This window comes from Falco biarmicus, chromosome 10 (assembly GCF_023638135.1).
Source record: "Falco biarmicus isolate bFalBia1 chromosome 10, bFalBia1.pri, whole genome shotgun sequence".
Taxonomy (NCBI): domain Eukaryota; kingdom Metazoa; phylum Chordata; class Aves; order Falconiformes; family Falconidae; genus Falco; species Falco biarmicus.
The window spans coordinates 1,574,735-1,600,455 of NC_079297.1; the positions used below are offsets into that span (position 1 = coordinate 1,574,735).

At 43.2% G+C, this 25,721-nt stretch overlaps 1 long non-coding RNA gene across 4 annotated transcripts; it reads left to right on the forward strand.

Annotated features, from left to right (window-relative positions):
• Positions 1-1,089: 1,089 nt before the first annotated feature.
• On the forward strand, positions 1,090-25,191 carry LOC130156394 (uncharacterized). Of its 4 annotated transcripts, none has more exons than XR_008824409.1 (6): positions 1,090-1,310; positions 6,470-6,548; positions 10,096-10,212; positions 10,901-12,647; positions 14,610-14,733; positions 15,391-25,191. It is a non-coding gene; the product is annotated as an uncharacterized LOC130156394 (long non-coding RNA). The 4 variants fall into 4 exon arrangements; XR_008824405.1 differs by lacking the exons at positions 1,090-1,310; positions 6,470-6,548 and adding an exon at positions 7,846-8,952 and having other exon boundaries at positions 9,290-10,212; positions 10,901-12,442; positions 12,563-12,647; XR_008824406.1 differs by lacking the exon at positions 6,470-6,548 and having other exon boundaries at positions 1,093-1,310.
• Positions 25,192-25,721: the final 530 nt, after the last annotated feature.

Below are 25,721 nucleotides of genomic sequence, written 5' to 3' on the forward strand. Positions count from 1 at the left end.
TATAGTCAAAGAAAAGGTATCTGGAATCACCGTGTCTTTTGTGTCTTGTCTTGAAGCCATATTTGGTTCACCATGTGGCCATAGAAAATCTGGCATACAGTGCTGGGCAGAAAGGGCGAGCTTGGCAGGAGCACGGCTGTGGAATATGTGGGCAGTCATTCATCTTAATTTGTGCAGCTTTATATGGATACTAATTCCTTGGTCTGTACTCAGATGAGAATAATACTGCATTGTTCTATCTTATTGTAATTTCCCCCTTAGTAATATCAAATTCATTTCTAATCAAGACTGCTGGGTACAAGCCAAAGCAAGGTATGCCATGGCATGCATCGCTAAAAAAACCCTTCGGAGGCTGGGTGCCTCTCTCAGGTGAGCTAATGTACTTAGTGTGCATGCATGCTATAAATGCTGTGTCCTGATGTTTGATTTCTACGTAACTATAGAAACAATTACAGCAGTTTAATGCCCTGACCTCTTCCCTTTCATTGACTCATGGCGATTCAGCATTGGAATGAATCTTGATTTTTTAGGAGCTCAGTCAACTGTTTATGTTTTCTTGTAACTCCAATTAAATGTCAGCTGCATTCGACAGCGTTTGAAGCTAACAAGCTGAAGAGCTCCTTTCGGAGGCAATCCTTCACAAGACACACAGAAGAGCCAATGTTTTGTGGACTCTGCACTGAAACTCTTTGCAGGAATTGGGGAACTTCTGTTAACTTCATAGTCATGGTGTGATTTTAAAGAACCTGCATTTTCAGAGTTGAAGGGCTTGAGATGTTAATGGTTGTCTTAACGTGCTGAGATTAGGTCTGAAGTCTAAATGTTACTTGAACAACATTTTCCAGAAGTATGTAACTTCAGCAATTGGCTTCACCCTTGGTCTGAGATGACTTAAGAGTCGTACAGCTACTCTTTCTTTGTTTTGCAGCTCTGCCCTTACTGAAGTGTTTTATTCTTTTTCTCTTCTCCATGTGCATTTTGCTTTGAGAATCAGTAATTTTTGTCGAGATCCCTTTGCACCCCTCTCACCTTCTCTCCCACGTCCAGCCAGCTCTGTGCTGGCCGCTGCCAGGACAGCGGTCAGAGGGGGCAGCGGTGGCGGCGAGTGGGCAGTGGGCAGCCAAGCTGCTGGTGTGCAGCACAAATCCCAGCCTCTCCAAGGGACTTTGAAATTCATAAAGCAACATGAGTAACTTATTTTAAGTATTTCCTCTTCCAGGTGGCCGTTGGACTCATTACTATGGCATCTATGAGTAGAAAATTGGGAATTTAAGAAGCAGAATTTTCAAAAGCTAGAAGCTTACGTCCTGGTGAGTTCAATGCATTCCTGGCTGGTTTTCATGTTCAAAGGGGCATTTTTTACTTGTATACTGGAGGGGCTGACCCCCCCACCCCCCCCAAGTCTCTAACCAGTAAGCACGAAACAGATAACAGAAGTATAAGGGCTATCATTAATGCGATACTTTCATTATTTTGACTGTCACTATTTTCCCTATATATTTTTTATAGGTGGTTACAAATTTTTTACCTGCTATGCTATCGATTAAATAATGTCTCACTATACTATCAATTAAACAAGGTATATGTTCACAAAATATGTAAACAGAAACATGGCCTGGAGACTATTGGTTTCTTATTTGGCTTTTTTTTTTTTTTTTGACACAAAACTTTCTATGATTCTAGTAAGTCAAAAGAGTTTTTTGAAACCGGCTAGCGTATTCATGCATGATCATAAATAGTAATAAAACTGTTTGAGAAGTCTCTAGATTTTAAGTGCTCTTGAGCACCTCCATGTTCATGGGCACAAGGCAGAATGACTGACAGTCATTGCCTCTGAAAATCACGTCTTCGAGCAAGTATAAATCTACACATAGAGACGCTTAACCTTTTCCTACATAAGTTTTGATCCTGTGCAGAGATTTCACCTATGCAGTCCCTGGATGCAGTACTTCCTATAAAGGCAAGGTAGAATTTCGTATCTTTTCTTAGCCCAAGTTATCTTTTTTTCAGCAGCTTCTTTAAGGTAGGTAATGGCATCTCTTTATTCAGAAGTGGCAACATAAAAATATGTTGTTTGCTGTAAAGATGGGTTCCCTAACTTGTTCTTGTGGTTTATAGTGAAGCTGGGTCTTAATTTTTGAAGCCTAGTTGATATTTTGAAGCCTAGGGATATTACTGAGCATTGGCTTCTGTATGGGGAGGCACATTTTGGCATGTTTCTGCAGGGTTAAGCTCATATGCCATCTGCGGGGGACGTAGTTATGAGGGCTGGGTTCATGGCCTCTGCCATGTGTTAACATCTTCAGTAGTTTCACAGAAACCTCTTTCACACTGAACAAATAATTAGGTAAAAGACCCAGTGGTGAGAATTCGACTATCTAACCAAAAGAGTAAAGGGACATCTTTAGGTCTGAAAACAGGATGTATAGAATTATTTTGTGTGCTTTTAACTGTAAAAGCTTGTGTGATGCGAGCTGTGGATAAGATTTAGTTGTGCGAGAACTCTGTTTTCAAATACACCCGTATTCATGAGGGCAGGGGGAGGAAGTTCTCCCTGCCGGAGCAGAGATTGCATCCAGCTGTATGGAAATCAGTCCCTGACTTCCACATTCTGGCTGTACTTCTGACCTCATAATTCCTTTTCTGTCTTCTCACTGTCATATCTGCACTAATATAAAGAGAAATGGAAATCTCCCCAGACATCTGACTTATGGCATTGAAATGCCCACAGTTTCGAGATTAAAACCAGACAGTGTGGAGCAAAGGAGAGGGAAAAGCTGTGGTTACTGCTGCGGAGACGAAGAGTTATCGGAGTAAGAACATACAATTGTAGCAATGGTCTTAATATATTATCCACCTGCAAAGGCTGATCCACTGAGGGAGAAACCAGCTCAAAAATCACAATGAAATCTTAGGCTTTTCTGGACATGGCTTCAGCAGTAAGTGGCAGGCAAGTGAGCAGCTTAACAGAAGTCGTTAACAGAGCTGAACCCTCTGCTCTGCCTGAGAGCGGTATAAAGTGCGGGCAGGGCAGGCGTGGGTTGCCCTGCAAGTGAGCTTCTGGGGGGGGGAAAGATGGGACCTGGGTCTCCCCCAGGCCAGAGGTAGTGCTGAAGGTGGTGTGCTGTAAGGTGGTCATCTCTGACTGCCTGAAGTGCTGGGGTGGTGGAGTGCCACACTGAAGGTGCCACTAGAAATCCCAGGACCCCCCACAACTCACAGTGCCGGTAGTACTTCAGCAAGCAGATTTTCAGTCTGTAATGCCTGTAAGTGCAATATTTGGTTTGTCATGATGTGATGTGCCAGCCTTCTCAGGGTGTCTGTGTCAACATTAATCAGTTGCGATTGTGGCAGTCATTGGGTCTGCGAAGCAAAAGTTTGTGAGAAGCAAAAGCCCATAAAAGAAAGCAATGCCAAGTGAAAGTTTTATGTAACTGTGATGTAGCTCTTATTTATTTTACTTCTCTTCTGGCTTGGAAGGTGTATGATTTAAAGTTTTTATATTTTATTTATTTAACTGAAAAAATGTGTGTGTGTGTGTGTGTGTGAGAATTGTGCAAAGTTTAGCTATCTCTTGTGAAAATAGAAAGTGTGGAATATGTTCTGTCACTGGTAATAAAATGTTCCCTTTGACTTGGCCCTAATGTTTGTAAATGTTTCATTTCAAGTACTCTAGGAAAAGCAAAAGGAGTAAAAAAAAAAAGCTTCTTCACTAACTTGCTGGGCAGGAACAGGAGGAAGGGACGGTGACTTTGCTCACTCTTACACAAACAGGTAGCCTCAGCAGAATTTTGTCATTGCAAGGCAAATTTTTTTAAAAAGTATTATCCAGAGCAGGTTGTTTCATAATCATGGGATGCTAGATTCAAAGAGAAACAGACATTCTCTTTAATGCACATATTGCACAAGGATTCAGAGTGTTTCCCAAAAAGAAAACCTGCAGGAAAGCCAATATCGAGGCTGTTACTGTGGCTGTTACCACTACCTTGCCAAAAAAACCACTTTGCTGGCTTATTCCAGGAACTTAAATAGCTCTTTTTGGCTACTGCCTTATTGACATGATAGTATTACCTGAGGACCATTATTTCAAAGTATCCCAAAATGAAAAATGTCTTTTGATTCCTTATAAAACTTCAGCTGTTTCTTCTGTCAGCTGATGCAGTGTTCATGACTCCCTGGACTCGCAGAAAAAAATTGCTGTAATTGTCATCCATTTCTGTTCCCAATCTTAAGGCACTTTTCTTTTGTGTGTTTATCAGCACATCTTTTTGTTTTCTGATACAATTTTATATTCTGCTGTTCTTTTCAAATTCTGATTTCAAAACAGCAAGGATGGAATTATTATGTCACGCAGTAATACCTTGAACAGATTTACTTTATGCTTTTTGTAATGAAGAAGTTTGAAGCGTAGGGTTTCCAAGAACTTGGCTTTTCAGATGTACCGAAAATGAGGAAAAAGTTTGTGTTAATTATGCATAGATCAGAAAATGCTACCTTGATAAAATAAAAATATTTTGCAGAAATATATTAATTGCAATGAACTCTTTCCAAAACACTAACAGGTTTTGATGACTTCTTGCCTTGGTTTTGTGCCTTTTTTGGAACAGTGACGCTAAATGGTTGGCTCTTTTGTTGTTGTTGTTGATTTTGTGGGTTTTTTCCCCTCTCTCTCTCCAAAATGAGGGTCTCAGGGAAAACGTCTTTTTGCTAGAATATATCCTTCTTTTTGTGTAGAAAATAGCTTCTCAGTGCGAACTGGTGCAATACTCTTACCATGTAACAGGTGTCAACAGCAGCTCAGAATTATTTCAGATTAATCACTACAACTAACATCTTTAAGCTAAAAAAGGCTGGTAAGGGAGAAGATGGTTTGGGCTTTGAACTTCAGGTTCAAATGACTAGTTCTTTTGATGCAGTGTTTCATGTCTCATGCCATGAGCTTGGTTTCTGAAAAGCCCTTATTGTTTAATTGTGGTGTTTTGACCTAAAGATCAGGCAATGCAGTGTGACCTCTGTGAAACAGCGATCTGTGGCAGCTACCCATGCTTAGAGAACAAGCGGGAAAGATACAATCTCAAATACGTTCTAGTTTGGCTAATGGTCGGAAAAGGAAGTTGTCTATAAATACTGAGAAAAGAGGGGGGAAAAAATCCATCTTGAACAAAAGTAAAGAAAATAATCTCAGAGCTGGTGCATTCAGAGCTGAGACTGGTCTTCCTCCTTCTGCCAGCTCCTTGCATGCCTCTTTTAAGATTTTCCTCCAAGAAACAGATCTGCGATGGGAACTCCTGCTAGTGGTGTTTCTTTGTCAGTCTCTGCAGCTCTGATGCACCTTCAGACCGTAAGGGACATGGAGCACTGTTGTTCTCTTGATTCTTCAGGGTGCATTTAGTTTCTTTACTTTTCTTCCAACGCCACTTAATTTTTGTGATTAAGGACTAATCTACCCGTGTGATGTCTGTGTATAATTCCCCAGAGCAGGACTCAATAGTCTCAGACAAGGTCAGACACTTTACCCCCACGGTAAGCAGAGAGAAGCAGTCATGGCCTAACCAGCTCTTCTCAGTCATTTTCTTGCTTTTCCCTGGCTGCCTATGTTTTGTCAGGGTATCTCTCTACCTAATCCTTAGGAACGGTGTATATAAGTTAATAGCTCATCCATACATCCATACATCACCCCACTTGCAATCTCCACAAACAGACTCTTTAAAGCATGTAATCATACACATAAACAAAAACACGATGACACCTTGCTCAAAAAAAGGTGGAGGTTTAACTTCAGCCCTTGGTACTGGAAGAGCTGAGTCCCAGAAAGCTGGCCCTTCCCCTGGAGCCCCCTCCTTGGTGCCACCAAGACCTTGAGCTCTGCAAGGAGGATAAGAGCCCCAGAAGTGCTTACCCCGAGGGGCAGCTCTGGCCCCAGTGGGGGGGGGTGGGAAGCCACCCAAGGAACGCGTGTGAGCTACCCAGAAGGGTGGGTTGCTGCCCTGGTGCTGCCTCTCCCTCTTCTCACGGTGCCGCGAGTGGGCTGCCTGCACGATGGTCCCACGCTTGTTCCAGTGGCTTGGATGATGCAAATAGCAGAGGACGTGCCCCCCGCTTTGGGGTGTCACAGGTGAGCCAGGAGCCCGGCTCTACAAACAGATGCCACATCTGCCGGGAAGTTTGCACCTGAAAACCATCTTAAAGGAGTGGTGCTTTCTCCTGGAAACACTTAGGTGTAAGTGCTACCAGATGGACATGCAATTATTTGACAGTTGTGTAACACTTTATTTCTGATCACAGAATCACATGTGTCATCTTAAAGTCATGCTGGGGTCCAATTGTTTTATTTTGCACTGATGGTAGTGGGTGAAAAAGTAAGAAGTCACTAAAGTGAAGAGGTGGATATCTGTTTGGGTTTTTTAAATTCTTTTTGGACCAAAAGGAGTTGATTTTGCTTCTTAAGGATTTTTTTCTCTTTTTTTAGGAAAAGTTCAATAAGAAACAGTGTTAGCTGGGATGCAGCATGCATATTCTCTCCTCAGGGTTACTGATGAGCAATCCAGGTAGACTACAGCTGATCATAGTTCTCCATAACAAATAATAGCAACGTGCAAGTAATTATTTACTGAGAGAAGCACGAAGAAACATAGTGTCTATTAAAACTGCATGTAAGAGCGTGGATCTAATGAAGACAAGGCAATTACACCGGAAAGTGCTTCTGCATGCTTTGTATAGGTTATGAAGTAAAGCATGCGCCTATGTTAGTGTCTTAGCTCAGACCAAGAGTACACTTTTGAAGATCTCCTGACAGATCCAATTTCTCACTTCTGGGTTTTTGTTGCAGCCCACTGGGGTTCTTACAAGTAAAGCCGCACCCCAAGGTGCTCTCTGGGAGCCCACCTAATGCACTCACTACCTGCTTGGCATGGCACCAGGTTAGAGCAGGACTAAACTAAAACCTCTGCAAAGTGCATGTTGTCAATGTTAGCTTCTCAAGTCTGGACTGTGCTGCTCCATAGATCTGATGCTACTGAGCTGCATAACAATCCGTAGCTGTTGCAGCTTTACTAAGAGTTTCCACCTACGCTACTAGCATCTAGTCTTGCTGTATTTGAGTTCATCTTGAAGCAATATCGCAAACTGTTAAATCATCATCACTCTGAAACTGAATAGGCTATTGGTAGAGTTGTGTATGTGACTGTTATTCATGTGAATGTCTAATGTGAATTTCTTAAATCCAGGCAAGTTTCGCTGTTGCTTGTTCCCTGGAAACAATTGTAATGAAATAAAAAGGCCCTTTATATAAATTTTCCTTATTTCTGTCAACAGCGTTGTTAAAAGCTCTGCTAACTATTCCAATCTGTCCCTAAGTTCTCAGAAGGACCATATGTATTCTGCTTAGTTCTATGTTTTATTTATGCAATCTTTCCACATTGTTTTAATTTGTTTCAGAATCACAGAAGCATTTAGGTTGGAAAAGACATTTAAGATCATCAAGTTCAACTATGAACCCAGCACTGCCAAGCCCACCACTAAACCATGTCCCCAAGCACCACATCTATGCATCTTTTAAACACCCCCAGGGACAGGACTCAACTGTCTCCCCAGGCAGCCTGTGCCAGTGCTTGGCCACCCTTTTAGAGAAGAACTTTTTCCTTGTGCCCGATCTGAACCTCCCTGGTGCAGCTTGAGGCTGTTTCCTCTTGTCCTGTCGCCTGTTACCTGGGAGCAGAGACCGACCCCCCTGCCCACAGCCCCTGCCAGGCACCTGTGGGGAGCAACAAGGTCCCCCCTGAGCCCCCTCCTCTCCAGGCTGAGCCCCCCCAGCCACCCCCCATCAGCCTTGTGCCCCAGCCCCCTGCCCAGCTCTGAACATGCTCCAGCCCCTCAGCATCCCCCCTGCAGCGAGGGGCCCAATCCCGCACACAGGGTTCCAGATGCGGCTGCACCAGTGCCCAGTGCAGGTCACTGCCCTGGCCTTGCTGGCCACACTGTTTTGGACACAAGCCAGGATGCTGTTGGCCTCCCTGGCCACCTGGTCACACTGCTGGCTCACGTTCAGCCGGCTGCCAGCCATCACCCCAAGGTCCTTTTCTGCTGGGCAGCTTTCCAGCCACTCTTAGAAGAGAAAAGAGAATAGAAGTGAGAAGAATATTTTCAGTTGGAAGGCTCCTACAATGATTAACTAGTCCAGCTGCCTGACCACTTCAGGGATGATTAAAAGTTCAAGCATAGTAGTAAGGGCATTGTCCAAATGCCAGCCCGTACAGGCAGAGGATTGATAAATATATTGAACAGCACTGGCCCTAGGACTGAGCCCTAAGGAGCACTGCTAGTGACCAGTTGCCATCTAGATGTAACCCCATTCTCTACAAGTCTTTGGGCCCTGCCCTTCAGCCAGTTCTTCACCCAGTGGACTTGCTCATCTCACAGTTGGACACCTTGTCCAGAAGAATGCTGTGAAGGACTATATCAGAAGCCTTACTAAAATCCAGAAAAACAACATCCACTGCCTTGCCTTAAGCCACTAGGTGGGTAACCGTATTACAGAAGGATATCAGATCAGTTAAACAGGACTCTCTCTCTGTGAACCCTTGCTGACTGTTGTTGACAATTGCATTATTCTTTAAATGCCTTTCAACAGTACCCAATATAATCTTCTCCATACTTTTTCCAGAAACTGAGGTTAGACTAACAGGTCTGTAGTTTCCTGGGTCTTCCATGATGGCCCTTCTTGTAAATTGGGATAACACTGGCTAGCTTCCAGTCAGCGGGGACATCCCTACACTCACAAAAAGGAAGCCTGGGCTGCCATTCAGCGAGGCCTGGACAGGCTGGAGAGCTGGCTGGAGAGGAATCTCATGAAGTTCAACCAAGGCAAGTGCAGGGTCCTGTCCCTGGGGAGGGAAAGCCCCACGCACCGGCACAGGATGGACTGACCTGCTGGGCGGCAGCTCTACGGAGAAGGTACTGGGAGTGCTGGTGGGCAGCAAGTTGCCCATGGGCCAGCAGTGTGCCCTCGTGGCCAAGGGGCCAGTGGCACCCTGGGGTGCATGAGGAGGAGTGTGGCCAGCAGGTCGGGGGAGGTGATCCTCCCCTTCTCTGCCCTGGGGAGGCACATCTGGAGTGCTGTGTCTGGTGCTGGGCTCCCCAGTTCCAGAGGGAGCTACTGGAGAGGAGCCCGTGGAGGCTACAAAGATGATGAGGGGATGGAGCATCTCCCCTGTGAGGAAAGGCTGAGACAGCTGGGCCTGTCCAGCCTGGAGAAGACATCACTGAAAGGAGACCTTATCAATGCCTACAGATCCCTTCAGGGCAAGTGCCAAGAGGACGGGGCCAGGCTCTTCTCAGCGGTGCCCAGCGACAGGACACGGGGCAACGGGCACAAGCTGCAGGACAGGAGGTTCCATCCGAATACGAGGAAAAACGTCTTGATGTGCGGGTGCCAGAGCGCTGGGACAGGCTGCCCGGAGGGGCTGCGGAGTCTCCTTCCCTGGGACATTCCAAACGCGCCTGGACGCGCCTGTGCAGCCAGCCCGAGGTGACCCTGCTTCAGCAGGGCTTGGGCTGGGTGCTCTCCAGGGGTCCCTTCCCACCCCGACCCCTCTGGGGTTCTGTGAGATGGATAGTCATTGTTCCCTCAGTCGTGGTACTCCAACTCAGCAGATGAGGAAGCCCAAGGTCTATCAGTATTATTAAAAACTGAAGCAAAAAAAGCATTGAATAATATAAATCCACCCTTACCGTCAGTTAAGGGGTAATGAAGCTGTAGGGGATGAAGGGAGTAACAAAACTCCTTTCTTCTAGTGTGGGAAACTATTCTCTTGACATATCAGACTGATTGCTTTGGCGACTGTACATCCTGTGATAGAGGAGGAGTTTAAAATGGCAAGTAATTGGGGAGAAAATGGTAAGAGTGGATTTATTTGAGGAAATTATGCTATTGGCATGGCTTTTCACTCACTGTCTGAGCCAGGCTCAGGGAAGGGGTGGGGAAAAGTACTGTTTGCAAGCAGTTGCAATTGTTGCCCATGAGAATCAAAATGTCCTTGATTTGCCTGCTGAATTTTTCCATGAGTAAAATGGGATCAAGCAATGTTCTTTCTCCAGACTGCTTTCTATTTTACTGTACGTCCCCGCAGAGGAACACCACAACTACAGATGGAGTGCTGCTCCAGTGCTCCTGAAGGACGTTATCTCAAAAGCCTGGACTCAAATTTTAAGAAGGTAAAATGTTTTTGCATGGAAACTGGTATACAGCACTTTCCCCATCTTGAGAGCAAGTTGAGCTGCCATGTTGCCATAGGCAGAACTTTCTCTTCCTACTCACAGTCCTGCTGGCTGTACCTGCAACCTTCTTGACCACAGGAAGGTGTGGGGAGCTCATGGTAAGCTGGTTAGCTGCTGTGACTGCTGTCTCCTCTTCTCTCACTGCAGTCCTTTCTGGAGTTTCTTTCTCAGAACAGGACTCTGCATTTTGTAAAGATAACCCACCTCCTTTGCTCTTACCTGCACTCCTTCACGTTTTGCTGTACTGCTAATCATGCTATGCCTTTGTGCTCAGCTTTCTAAGACCATCTTGGGTGGAACTTGTATCAATTTTTTCTCCTCTGTCCCTCTCCACCTATCATGCTTTAGTTTCCCAGTTTACTCATTTTAAAACAAACCAAAACCAAACAACTCTCCCGCAACAAATATGGCCAGTCTTACAATTCACCATTTCTATCTGCATTTGATTCTAGTTTCATTACTGGCCATTTTAAACTAATTTAGTGTCCCACCATTGGTTTTGTATGGTTCTAGTTTCTTAATCACTATCTTGGTACCTTGCTGCATTCCTTTTGGAACTCTGGCTGTATTAGATGGGCACTACTGCTTTGAGAATAATCTTACATATATAATCTTTTGTCACTAGGTTGCAAAATGCTTCACAAAGAGAAGTCAGCATCATTACAAATAGGGAAAAGGAGAGAGAGTGGTGAAGTGACGTTTATATGGAAATGCAGTGATGGAAACAGGCAAGATTTGCTGATTCCTAACCACTTTCCGTGCAGCTACAGATATGAACTCTGAGTCCCATGAACAGAAACTCCACAAACCCACATGTAACTAATTAGTATGAATCTCAAAGTTGCCTGCATGCTCTGGTTTTCCTCTACAAAACAAAGCAGTTTGTGTGTTAGGGTTAAGTCTGTTAACGACTCAGTCCCCTCCTGAATGCTTTGACGGAAGAGTATGATGGCTTAGGTCTGGTTACATGCAATAGAAAGGACTGAGGAGACAGCAAACAAGTAATCCTTACTCATTTGGTCTCCTCCAGTGGAGGTATGAGGTTTGGTTTTCAAGATGCATGGTTGCTGTGCTGGATGACAGTGTAACAGTGCTACCATTTGAACACACACAGTGGGAAAAAAATCCATCAACATATCTAAAGAGTGGCTACAATTTGCAGCTGTGCAGTTTTTCTGCTGGCAAATTGCAAATTAAATGAAATGAAAACTGCATGGCACAATTCCCTACATGCAAGTACAAACTGGAGCTAATCCATCAGTTTCTAGGAGATCTTTGGCTCTGACAGAAGATAGCAGAGACCAGGGTATGCACCTATTGCTGGCCTTCAGCTGGAAGTACGCAGGATCAAAGAAATCATCTGGAATAAGGACGGGAATGTGGAATACTGCTGTAATTCTGGATATTTGTTCTTATTTCAACTATTTCAATTTTTTTTTTCATCTTTGTGCTTTGGTTTTTCTTTTAATAGCTCTGGGAAAGGTTCTGGTTTCTTTCTTTCCCTTGGGCAAGGAGAAAGGCAGAGGAATGTAATGACCTTTAATGCCTCCCTAGGATCTCTGCAGTGCCTCTGGGGCTGGCAGGCAGAAATGCGATGGTAAAAACTTCATTTGTTCAGACCCGTATAGGCATTTTCAGCAGCAGCCTCCCTGGCCGATTGCGCAGGCGGCTGACCAGAACTCTGTGCCAGTGCCAGACTGGGACAGGCCACTGCAACTACAAATCGGGGTCCTAGTGGGGACACAGCTTCTAGTGAAAAAAAAAAAATATAAAAAATTCCAGTCTCATTGGGTTTGGATGAAAATTATCTTTATTATAATTATTATATTTATAAAATAATGTATTAACATATAGTAATATATTATATATTTAACAACAACAATAATAATAATAATATAAAAACATTCATACCGTATGCAAATGGTGGTCATCAGAATACTTTAAGAACTTGAGAATTTACATGATGTGTAGAGGTAGAAGCTACTCACCTCAACTGAAACATAACTGTCTTTGTGATGAAACCACAAATCTCTTGCTCGATGAGCTGCCTAGTAGCCTGAAGGTGCTTGCAGGGGTAGTGGGCACCGCAGTTCCCTCCTCTTACGGGTTTAACAACGGGGATGGAGCAGCCCCTTGCAGCTGTATCTTCTGAGTCTCCACCATCTAGGTAAGTGGAACCAATTGGATCTTCCAAGTTGTAGCGTTTGATTAGTGGTAATCTAGACATTTCTTTACTAATGTGTAGAAGCATATGCTACTTTTAGATGTATTTTCTTTGTACCTTCAGAAAGAGAAAGAAATTCATTTAGGAAATGAGATCATGACCAACTGGCTACAAAAGAAAGAGGAGGCTTCCAGGATAAAGTTTCTAAGTAAGTAGAAGGGTATGGGTTGAATAGAACTAGTGTTATGTTTTGTAGAAAAAAGGCACACATTCAGGAAGAATTTATTTCCCAAATATGCAAAACAGGCTGTAGATCTACCTCGCTTAAATAACAGATCTTGGTTTAAGAAAAATCTGCTGAATGAAAATAGATCATCTTTACGGTGGGGAGGTGCAGAACGGAGCCCTGGTCCGAGCCGCGCCTTTCCCTGCCCTGTTTGCCTCTTTCTGATCACCTGCTGTTTATTCAAGAGACCTTACACCCAGTGTTACTGACTTCTACCTCTTTCGGTCTGATTTAATTTTGAAATATTGGTTGTGAAACTGATTCATTTATGCATTGATTCTACTTTTTGAGTACTTTGGAACTTTGTTAATGCAAATTTAAAAGTAAATGCTGCAACAAAAGCCATTCAGAGGGAGGTGAGGCAGGTGTTTGTGACTTGGACAGTTTTGTTGAGTCCTGGGCTATTTACTGTTCCTTTAGAGACAACCAACACTTCTGAAAGACTAAACGTGCAAGGTTAGGGACATTGTAGTTACTGAGAGAACCTGAAGTTATACCCCCCGAAAAGCCTCAAAATCAAGCAGCAGAGTAGACTAACTTTAGAGATTGCACTATGAGTCATTGTTTTACTTTAAGTTGTATCTGATGTGCTTTGGACTCTGTGATACCTGATCACGGCTCTTCTGGCATTTCTTTTTCTGCTTGCACTTCATCATGTAACTTCACATTCCTTTTAGACAAGCTTTCCTTCATCTTACTTGCCAAGTTCAAATTGACACACTTCCCATGTTTAAGTCCTGATGTTTACTAAATACATTCATATAAAGACTGGAGTTATCTGAACCAGTAATCTCAGCCAAGGTGAATTCCCAGACTCCCCGCACAAGGGCAGTGGGAGCTGGGCTGCATGCAGGGAGACGCTTGCCCACCCGGGAGCACACTGTGCCCACAGCAATTGTCTCCCATAAAGATGTGCCACCATCAAGCAGAGAGTCTCCCGCTGGGGCACTGGCTGATGGGCAAAGCCCAGGCTGCTGCAGGCAGGGATCGCAGCGGGCAGGGCAGGCAGGCAGTGGGCAGGGTAGGGCAGGCAGGGCAGGGTGGGCAGGGCAGGCAGGGCAGGCAGGGCAGGGCAGGTAGTAGCTGTCCACTTCAGCACCACTGCTGCATGTCTCTCACCAGGGCACTTGCCCTAAGACAGCACCAAGCTAGTACAACCCCCAAAATTTTAAATAATAACATATTAATAAGTTGATGATTTAAAAAATAATTTCCTAAGAAAACCCTGTGTGTTTAATCCTAACAGTTTTGGAGATGCAAGAATGGGATTTAGTGCAGACCACAGATCCTGGCGTGCACCGACTCATTTGTTTGAGACTTGAATAGCTTATTTGAAGTGAATGAAATGGCTGCAGTGATAACGTATAGATAGGTCACAGTAATGGCAGTAAACAACACAGTGCCTTAGCCTTTAATCTATTTAATCTTTTTTAGGGGAAGAGGTAGGAAGGAGGGAGAAATGGACAAAGGAAATGTCCTTCCTGGCCCAGCAGGCAGTTTATCACATCCTAGAGTCTAAATCGCTAAGGAATAAGTTTTGGATGGTTGGGAGCATGCATCCCTCTGCAAAGCACTGCAACTTCTGCAGCTTTGAGTCTGCTACAGCAGAAGACATCTCATGTCATCTTAGAGAAAAACAGATGTACAAGTATCTGATGTAGTCACTTTCTTTATTAGATACAACTGGCAACAACTATTTCAAAATATTTGTCTTGTAATGTTCTGCTTATTCAATTAAAATATTTTGAAAGAAAGTGCTAATAATGACAGGATTTGAGCTTTGAGATAAATGTTTTTTCTCTTTAGTTATGTTGCATTTTAAGAATTAACAAAACTATTTTCCATCAAGAAGGGAGAGAAAATGAACAACTTTGTTATTCAAAGAAGTATGAGCTGGAAGGTGTTTCAAGTTAACTGGAACAAAGATGAACAATGTCCTGACTGCAGGTTGATGCCACCACCCGAGGAGGCACTCTTCTGTCGCAGAGGGGAATGAAGGGGCTGGCAGGTGAGAACTGGCCTGTGAAGGCTTGTAACTCTGTGAAAGAACTAATATCAGGGAAAAAGCAAAAGCTCTGTTGCAAATGACACTGTCTTGAAACAAACCGACAGTACTGGTAGCACTACTGAAGTAGACCCTAAATGCTAACTGACTTTGCTTCACCGGGTAAAGCAAACACCTCAAGAAATCTGTCCAGTGCTTCACAGCAGCACATCTAGGTGGTGGGAAGCACCTGAACTAGCGCTGTGCTGGGGTGGTGGCCACCCTCAGAGCTGCCCTGCACTGGACTGCTGAGGTACCCAAATGATCTTAAAAAAGGGGAAGGATTTGTGAATAAATCCGATGAACGGATTCAGCATTCCTGCTTGGCTACACCGTGAGCTGACAGTGAAGACCATTTTCCAAAACGTAAGCCTCCTTCTGTGTCTCTGCCAATAACTAGTGAGCCTGTGCATGCTTTTAATTGTTAGTTTAGAATGGTTTGAAACCTATGCATGAGCTGACAGTGGTCTGCAGACTATTAGCGTGCTTAGAGCAGAGAGTGCAAACCTGATGAATCCAAATACCCTGGGATTGTAGCCCCACTGCTAGAAGATATTTAGTACGGTACTGTGATGGGGTTTTTTTGCTCCATAATCATACCTCATTCGTCTTGCTCTGCAGGGATCCCAAGGTAAGGTGCACGTACAGCTTGCTGCAACAGATTGGCTTTTCAGAATGGACAGCCTGACCAGCTGCTATGCGCAGCACAGGGCAAAATCCAGAGCTCCATCTTCTCTACTTTTGTTGCCTATTTGAGTCAACAAGCAGCTGATTATGATATCTAAAAATGGTGCGTCTGCACTATGTACTGGTGTGTCCCCCACTGCGCATGACGGGTAGGTGACATCTGTTCTTATGGTAAGTGGGAAGACAGAAATCTGGACTCCCATCCTTAGGAAATCAGTCACTGTGGCTTTTTTTAATTTGATGGTTTGTTTTAAAAAATGCTCAGAAGTGGTTTGTCACGAGCTATGGAACAGTTTGATGTCCTACTGACCCCTGTTTTGGATTTTTTTTTCCCCAGTAACAAAAAATTAGGGTCGATTTCTGTTGTGTTGCCCAAAATGTCCTCTCATTGTATTTGTCTTATCTATACTCTTAACATTCAGACTACACCCAATATGGACAGCCCTTCTCACTGCCTGTAGAAGGAAAACCAGCTTCTTAGCAGCTTACAGCCTGTTCGGACCAATCTCTTCTTTGCAGTGCCCAACTTTCTTTCAGTAGAAAAAATCAAGTTTACAGGCATCCTAGCCAAGCTTCCTGTGTTGAGAGCGTGTGTTTGTACCTCCACGTGCCCTTCTGCTGGTGCGATACCTAAACATTTCCAGGAAAAAGAAACTCCAGCTGTAAACTGAACTGCACTACTTGTATGCTATTGCTTGGCACGTTTCTTTAAAAGGGGTTGCTAAAGCCAGCAGCATTGGTGCAGACCGAGCTATTGGTGTCAGCCACCAGCTACAATCTGTTAGTGGTTTTGAACCACAGAATTTCTTAGAACAGAAAAGGAACTCATGAACAATTCTGGTTAGCATGAACTAGGTCATCAGACCTTTTCCCTGGCTTGGATGCAGATAATAGAAGTGATTATGATTGGTCCTTGGTTTCATAACAGTGTCAGTCTGGACCAACTTATTAAGGTAAGAGATGTCAATCTGCATCAGGGCTAAGCTAAGGGCCAGGACTCATTAATGTGAGTTTGCTAGTCCATGCAGGTAACTGTCAGCATTTACTGCCAGCAAGTTGAGGGAGGTGACGTTCCCCTTCGACTCCACTCTGATGAGACCCCCAGCTGCAGCGCTGCATCCAGCCTGGGGGCCCCAGCATAAGGACAAGGACTTGGAGTCACAGAGGAGGCCACAGAGATGATCAGAGAGGTGCTCCAGCCCTCTTCCCAAAAGGAGATGCAAGCAGACCCTGTAACTGCAGTTACCATGGGGAGCAAGTCTCTGTATAACCAGGTTTGCAACAAACACATTGCAAGAATGCATATTTAAAGTTATGGGAAAATTGCACCGCAGTAAATATTCAAGATAAATTTGTAATTCCTATTTAACATCAAAACAGAAAATTAAAATTTTTCAATGTGTGTGTGCCACAAACCCTTCCCTAGAATTATGTGAAACACAGACTTTACATTTCTCTGGCAAAAAAGGGTAAAAAAAATCAATATGTGATAAAGCAAATTACAACAGAAATTTTAGGTAAAGTAACACATATAGGCATTCCTTTCTGCTGCCTAAACCCTTCAGCACTTTTGTGTAAGGTATGCACCGTGTGAGAGTCAGTGCATTCCATTAAGGAAGTGTTGAAAGGCAGGATTTTTTGTAACAGCATGGTATTTTGACGTTGCCATCTTCTTTCTTTTTGCCGAGCCTGCCAGTGAGTTTTGCCTCCACAGAATATAATTTTCAATGAATTTGAATTGTCTGTGAAAATTCTTGCCACAACATTTCCCTCTAGCTCCTTTCCAGAAGCTTTAGACTGTAAAGTTCTAATGTCATATTAAAACAGAAGCACAGTTATAAATGTCTACTGGGTTTGCAGATTGTTAAGATCTCACACTTATTTCCCTTAATACATTGCTTTTTTTTTTTCATCTTGCACTTTCACCGCAGGCATACTTTCCAAACTTGCTTTGCAGATACAACTTGCTTCAGTTTTCAATTAACATTGTGGTGCATTGTTGGATAAAATAGTGTCCCACATCAATTTGAATAGGATTTGCTCATTGGGCTGTGCTGGCAAAACTCTAAGTTCACTTCTTAAGCGCCGATCTGAAAGAACAGCAAAACCCCAACCCCGAGGCCAAACACCTGCCAGGGCTGATGCGATAGGGATGGGGCCAGGGAGAGTCAGGACGGGCTTCTGCCTACAAAAAGACTTGGAAAGGTGTTGGCTTTGGTTGTAAGGCAGACAAGCCTAGACCCTGAAAAAATGTTTTTATTTTTTTAAACAATGAAATAATTAAAATAATTTGAAACATCATAATATAAATTATATTATAGTAATTATTACTTTTAAAAACACTTGTTTAAATGTTGTACAATATATTACTGAAGCCAATTATCCCATCTGGAGTGTGTAAAGTCAAGCACATGTGTCTGTTTTTGCAAGACATGGGCTGTAATTTACAACTTGGATTTCTAGAGCTGTGCTCCCACACAGAAAACACCGTCAAGAGGTCCCTCATGCCACAAACCCACGGGGAGGATTGTCTGCATTGCAGTGAGAGGTCCAGTGAGTTACAGGTTTCAGCCTCTGAAAATGAGACTTTAGAAAATGGGATTTAGAAGTTTTGAAATCTGATAACAAGCTGTTACGTTACATCGGCAATAGAAATACAAAACCATGACTGTAACAGTTGACTATGGTAAACACATAAGGATTGAATTTTCAGGTTATTAAAAAACAATGCTTATTTAAGATCCTTTCTGAATTAGGTACATTATATTTTGCATTTTTGACAGGGATGTGAGAATTCCATTTCTGTCAGGACTTAATTACATGTCAAAGATTGAGGAGGGCTGCAACACTGGTAAAATCTGGCCCTGGAAGTTTGTGAAGCTAGAGTTTTTTAAAAGTGTTTTCTCTTTTTGATTTAGGAGCTGAAACAGCTTTCTCTGTCAGCAAGGGTTTTGCTTCTTCAGCTTCATGGAAAATCTAGAAAAGCCAGAGTTGCTAATCAGGCAAGTATGATTTTACTTGCAGGTTCTTTTTTTGCAAGATGTATTATTCAAAACACACAGATATTTCTATTTCTTTAACAGACCAATTTGATGTTTCAAACTTCGATGAGATTTTCAAAAAAGCATGACACCCAAGCAAAAAGCACAAGGTACTTTCAACAGTCATATAAGATTTCAATTGCTTTTATACACACAGAAAGTGGAAGGAGCAAAAGGCAACTTCAGGTGTCACCCCTAAAATCTGTAGGGCTTTCTGTCCTGCCTTACCTCAGGGAAAAGTCTTTGCAAATTCTTACCCGCCTGATACGGAGAGTTATAAGCCAAGGGAAGGAATACAGATAAATAATATCAGCACAATTATAGGCAATTTATTTTTCCTTGGTGTAAACAAAATAATGTGGAATAGGCTGGAATGCAAGCCAGGATTTGCTTCTGCTTGTGGATGTCACCAGCAGTTATATTAGGGTTGGTGTTACCATGGCCATCAGGCCTTAAGGACCGGAGAGGGCTTGGAGTGCCTCATACGTGGGCCTATAGGGAGACAAAAATTAAAAAAAACAGATGATGCTCTGAAAAAAGGAATTATACCTGATTTGTTTTCTTACGTAATTTTTGCAAAGTCTCTAGTAAATTAAAGGATGCCTTGCCACTTGCAGACCATTCTTGCCTTTTGGAACATGTTTTGTCACACCTTATAATACTTTTGATAAAAAGGGATAAAATCAGTCTTCCCAGGAGGAAGGATATAGGAAGCGTTTGCATGAAGAAGACAGCAGGACAGGGCATGCCTGCCATCATCTTGGCAGTGCTAAGGAAACCAGCAGGGAGCGAGAGGTCTTGCTCATAGAAGGCGAGCAAAGGCTGTTGCTCTCAGGATTTTTCTCTCTCTCAAGGAAGATCTATCCCCATTTCTGGTCTGTTCTCAAGCTAGCACAGATCATTGCTGCTGCCTGCTGCCCTGAGGCTGCACACCTCCTGGGGCAGAGGCCTCTTGCCTTTGGAAAGCAATCTGAACAATAATGGAAATAAAGAGTTCTGCTCTCTGCTCAATCAATATTAAAATAATTTTATAAAATGGAAGAGGTTCAAACATTTTCAGTATGAAAGCACAGTGACAGAATACAAACACCACAGAGAAATACATGATAGGCTCCAGACTTCTTGTGAGTGTAATATCCTCCATGAGGCTGTAGCTGCTAGCAGCCGCTGAAATGTTACAGGCTCAGAAATCTGTAAAATATATTAGCTGGCAATATGTCCTTGATATCCTCAGAAGTACTTGCCAGAAACTTATTTCAGATCTAAGTCTGTTTCAAGCATTTTAAAAGCTAATTCACCTTTTGAGCATAGGCCACATGTAAATTTCCACTACGAACCTGCAATGCTGAAGAGCCAATTTCGTATCGATTCAGATACATGTGGCAGTTCAAGCCTTCCAATTTAATTCTCATTTTATTGGTGTTTTATTCCTCATTCATTCCTGAGTTACCTTACCACAGAAATTTTATTTGTGTTTGTTCAAGTAGGTGTTTTCCCGTGCCAGAAGTCTAAGATGGATAGGTATGCCACTTTGTTTTCTTTAGGAAAATATCTGGAGCTTCCGCACTTGTACTCGGCACGTTTAGCAGTCAGTGTTTGGATCAACGCTTGGATTGCATCCCTGACTCTTGTCTTGGACAACCAAGCAAGCTATTGATGTCCTTTGATTTTCACTACTAAGCAATTTTGTCCAGTGGGTGACATAACTTCTGTGGTATTTCTGGAAAGAAGCTTTCTTCAGAAATCACTCTTTTTAAAGGAATTACTTTGTCCTTTCCTAAATATTTCTTGTGTTATACTTCCATTAATCAGCTAACAATCTTCAAATTCAGAATACAAAGCAATCTCTATTTTCTCTCATCTGTTGTGAGGCCATATTATGGCATAAATAGCATCCAATTACATTAGTGCTGGGAAACACATTATAGCTTAATTACAAAAATAACATGGGAATCATGTCATTGATAAGGCATATGGAAATGGAATTGTTAAATGTCATCTTGGGAGGTTTTCTAGGAACAGTGGAAATAGCTGGCTTTATTAACTGGCATACAGAAAAAGAAGAACTAGCCCGCTTAAAACCATAAGGATGCAGTTATCCATCCTCCCCTCCCTCCATCACTGCTTCCTAGCAAAATGGATCCCATTTTATACAAAAGCACACAAAACACTGCCGACTGGGATTTATTTAGGAATTGCTGATTCATATTCACTTACTGAGGTGTGGGATCTAATACCTGAAAAAAGCCACCCATCCTCCAGTTTTGTTATGTGCAGTAAGGATTTTACTTTTCTCACGTAACTTGCTTTGCTAAGGGCGATGCACAACGCCTGTTTATGCAATGCAGTCTCAGATAATTTGTACATTTGTGAGGAGCTCATTTTGGCTTAAGACAAACAACCTCTTCCATGGATGTCAACAGCAAGAAGCAACAAGTGATGGGGAGCTCAGGGTAAGGAACTGTCATGGGAAGGCTGTAACTGGAGGACTTGTAGGTTATACTGGTGTCACCACCAGCATCCTCACCTAAGAAGTTACCTGCTCCTATGCTAGGCAAGCTATTAAAATGGAGAGCATATATTTCAGCTCTGAAATGTTAGAGTGAGCTAAACACAAGCCAAACAGAGCACTTGGAACCAAAGCAAGGAATGTGCATAGGACAGCAACTGTTTTCAGCAGGAGACCAGCAGGCACTGGCACCCTGTAAAGCAGGATTGCTGGAGCTCTGTGAGGTCGTGCTCAAACTTTGAATTTCACCCTAAGTAGCATTTAAATATTTCTTCCTGTGCCTCCCACCCCCTCCTCATTGCATGCCAATAGGTCTCAAAATTCTCTCCTGGAGTGCTATTGTCAGCACCTTTTTTTTTTTTCCTGTTTCTCTCCCTCTCTTGCTTTTCTTTATTTTTAAATAAAAATTCATCAATGTTTTCTGTGGACCCTGTGCCCTCTTCTTCCTTGCTTCCCCAAGAAAGCAAACAACCCCCCAAAATGCTAGTCTCAGCTATGCCTGCAGAGTCTACCTGGGAACTGGATTACAGCCAGTCTCATCACTGGTCCCCCCGCTGGAGGAGGGGGATCCTGGGCTGTCCTCTTACAGCAGCTGTATGTTCCCGTTGTGTACGCTATGAGCAAAGGGAGTAGGGGAGTCTGCAGGTCTAGCGCTAATCATGTGAATTTGACCGTGGCCCAGCAATCCTCTCTCACTACTCTTTCGGCAGCTCTGGAGCCAGGTGGTCCCACAGCCCCAGCTAACCCGAGTTAGCCTGGAGGACCCCTGAGCACGTGCCTGGGCTGAGAGAACCTGCAGCAGTGAGCTGCCAGCAGTGGGCACGGCTCAGTGACATTAGTGCCCCCGAGCGCACTAATAGGGCTTAATGGCCCTGACCAGGCTCACCTGGGACTCCCACCCCCAGGTCCCATTTCAGCTTCAGCCTGGTGGTTCGGTCCTTCCTTGAGCTGTTCCGGAGCAGTACCCGTCTCCTGCATTGACCCTGGACGTGTGCTACAGGCAGCTGGTCTCCTTGACACCTCCCCTTGAAGGTGGGTTCCCATCTCCTGGATGAGCTTTAGGTGCATGTTACAGTCCTTCCTTCTGCTCCCTGCTGGGCTCCCTGGGTGGAGCCTGGGCCTGGGTCATTGCTCTCCTTCTCCTGGGCTGTTGATGGATCCTGTCAGCAGCCCCTGGTTCTGGCTGCGCCACTGAGACCCCGTGGGACCGTGCTTTGCTGCTGAAGGCATGGTGTGCACTGGGGTCACCGCTGGCTTCTAGCTTGTCCACCTCCTGCAGAAACCCCAGTTTTGCTGTTTCCTGATGCATCCTGTGGCAAAGTCCTGATTTTGGAGTTCCATTTAATCATGGCTGGCTTTGCATTCCCATGGTGTTACAAGCTGCCTTCTGGCTTGTGTTTGAATGGAGCATGAGCCCGGAACAGCTGTTTTGGGATGGGAAACAGAAAACCAAGGATAAAATAGATGTTTTCTAAACATTCACTCTAGCCTTGGCAGTGAGCTGTGACATGGAACTAAATTGCAGGATGGCAGCCATAGCAGAAGACATCTCAGATGTTTTGTATTTCAGTTGTTTTGAAGTTCATTCTCTCTAAAGCATGCTTGGTTTATCTCCAGTTCATGCTGCTACTGTAAATGGAGCAAGGGTTCAAACAACATGCCTCCTCAGCTACAACGGCAGAGCTCAGAAGCAGCAGCTGGTCAGACTGTTGCTGCAGCAGCAGCTGTAGCAAGGTCAGGTGCTGTGGGCTCTGAGCTCCCTGACCCTCTGCTGGATAGTACCCGTGGACCTGAGCTTGCAGGATGTAGCGCTCGATTGCTAACAAGTTGGCTGAGTTAGTCCAAACCATCTCCCCCAGTGGTTTCAAGCGATGCGATTACCTGGTGTAGCTGAGGAGTGCTGGCAGGGTCACGCAGCCTGCCCCAGCTGCCGTGGGGAGGAAGGAGGGGATGCCTGAGGTAAAGAGGCATCGCACCTCAAGCTCTACGTGTCTGTATGCAGTGTGTAGCTGCAGCACTTGACTAAAGTTGATGAAGTAAAACATATTAAAAATGTTTTTCCAAATGATGAAAGATCAGTCGATTATGTAAACTGGAAGAGGTGAAGGAAGGAAAGCAATGGTATTAAAGAAATACAGAAGGTAACTTGGATGTGCCCTGAGAACTGAACTGATACTTGCAGTTTTCAGTGTTGTTGATAAGCAAAGGCAGGTATGATAAAGGGATTGAAGTATGGAAAAGGCTTAAACCCCCCCCAACAATAATAATAATAATAATAATAAATAAACCCAACAAAACCAAACGAAGGAAGAAAGCAAAACTGAATGGCAAGAGGAGCAATGCTCAGACACAGACTATAGAGTAGAATTGCAACCCAGGCAGATAGCATCCTAAATAAGGAGGCATTAAGTTGTCTGGGCAGATAATGGTCAATTGGTCTAGCTTAAAATTTATGAAGGGAAATGGTTGTGATAATTAGAGACCAGTAGGGTAAAATGCAGTCTAAATCTGAAAAAGACAGTCTTTTCATAAAATAACTCTTTTGACTGTGAAATGATTAAGCTCAGCTCTACCCAGTTACATTTCTAGTCTTAAAACATTCTTCTGTTATGATATTTAGTTGTTTGCTATGTAATTAAGAATGCACATGTTTTTCTACTCAGCTTTTTAAAATGAGTATTTTATAGCACATTCTGTATGTTTTCAGCTAGAATATAATATAAATATGAGTGTGTTCTACAACTCAAACCAAGTTTGTAGGAAATCAATGTAATACTTATTCAAATTAAGATAGTATTCAATGCATTGCCTGTCTGCTAGCGATAGAAGCAGCAGATGCCCCAGTTTAATTCTTAGTGACTAGGAAAGAAATATTCATAGTGCAGAATAGCATGCTGTGGGAAAGTTAAAACAGAGACAGTCATTGCTTCCTGATGCTATGAATGTGACTTAGCAGCCTCAGCGTCTCTCTGACATTCACCCCTGCTGCAGTGCCCCTCGAAGGGCATGTGATGTTTGGAATTCACTAATATCTTCTACCCTGCGTGCCAGTAACTCAAACCCAGATGAAACCTTGTGTTCTTACAACAATGTAAGGGAGGGCAATATAAAGTCTCTTTGTTAGGCTTATTATTTTCCTCAGTTTGGTATATTTTAAAAGCAGTGGAGATTTTTCTGGGAGAAAACTAATGAGAATCTGTTTCCTCTTAACTCATTGCAAGTGTTATTTAAAATAACCTTGACTGTACACAAACCATTCCTTTGTGTGCAATGCAAATCCCAGAATCGCAGTTCTCATCTCTGGCTTTTCAGTGCCATAGTTAAAAAGAAGCAGCCAATTTAGAGGACTCATCTGAAAGACTCTAAGTCTCCTTTACTGGGAAGACTTGTGAAAATAAGACACTTTTCCAGAATGTTATTTTAACCTTCTGCATTTTGGAGAGCGTGAGCATGTCAAAACAGCAGCACTGCCTTTCTTTTCAAAGCTCATTTGGGCATACTAGTTCACCTGGTGCTATTTTGTTTTGCTTATACTGTGGGGTATGTAAGAGGAATTCAGAAATTTGGTTGAGGAAGAGGACTTGAATGACATGAAGTTGCTTTTGGATGCTTGTAACTGATGTAGGAATGAGGACTGAGGACTTAAGATATATCTGGGCAATCTGCAACAGTTTGTCTGGTGCCTGATACCCATCTGAGCTCGCCGTGGGTGCGCATCCCTGCTCTGCATGATGCACACCGCTCTGTGCTGCGTTCCACCAAGGATGGGGCTGCAGTGCCCTCCGCTCTGTGGAAGGCTGGTGTTGGAGCAGGGTCCAGCAAAGTCAAAATTCTCCCTTGGTGGCTGCTGCAAAAAAACTTGTCAAGGGACTTGCTGAGACTAGACCATAAAGAAAACAACATCTGCAGCTATACAGAAAGAGGGAGGGAAAGACAAATTTATTAACATAGGAATGTGATTCTGTCCAGAACACAAGTGTCAAGCTAATTTTAAGAAATTACAGACTTTCCAAGATTACATGCCCAAATCTTAGTCTAAAATTATTGAGAAGAGACTATGACTACTGGAAAACTTGTGTTTTGACTTCTAGCTGCTCTAGAATGAGCTAAACCTCTCAATACTGAGGAAGAATGGTGAAAGAAATATAAAAGCATTTAATAAAAGTTCAGTTTAATTCCTATTTAGTGTCCATTCCTGCTGATTTGCTTTTGTGAATCAGAGCATTGATGAAGGAAACAGTACGCACCAGAAAGTGTTACCTACTGGTATTTTATAGAATTGGTAACAGCAAAAATTACAAGTACAATCTATATTCTCGATGGGAATCTGTTTTTACCTTTTCAAGTAAGATAAGGATAAACTATTATCCTTTCCTCTGGAGTAAAAGTTCTTAATATGTGGTTTGAAGGCCCAAACTTTTGATCAGTCCTACGTAATGGCAGGATCTCCACTGAGTAAAATTCAACCTTTTCCAGAGGGAAGGGATAAAGCTGCTTATCATGCCGAATGCTGCCAAATAAATTTATTCCGTAAATATTCAGTATTCCATGGAGAAGTTTTGAGACTTTTCAGCGCTGTGTTGTTAATATTTTGCTACAAGCCCAGATGGTTTTCTGCTGTCCATTTCAAAGGAAAATGTGAGTATTGATGGTGGTAGGTAACTGTTCTGAGACATTTGTACCAGATAATGTAGTTAAAGGAGCATAAAGAAAGA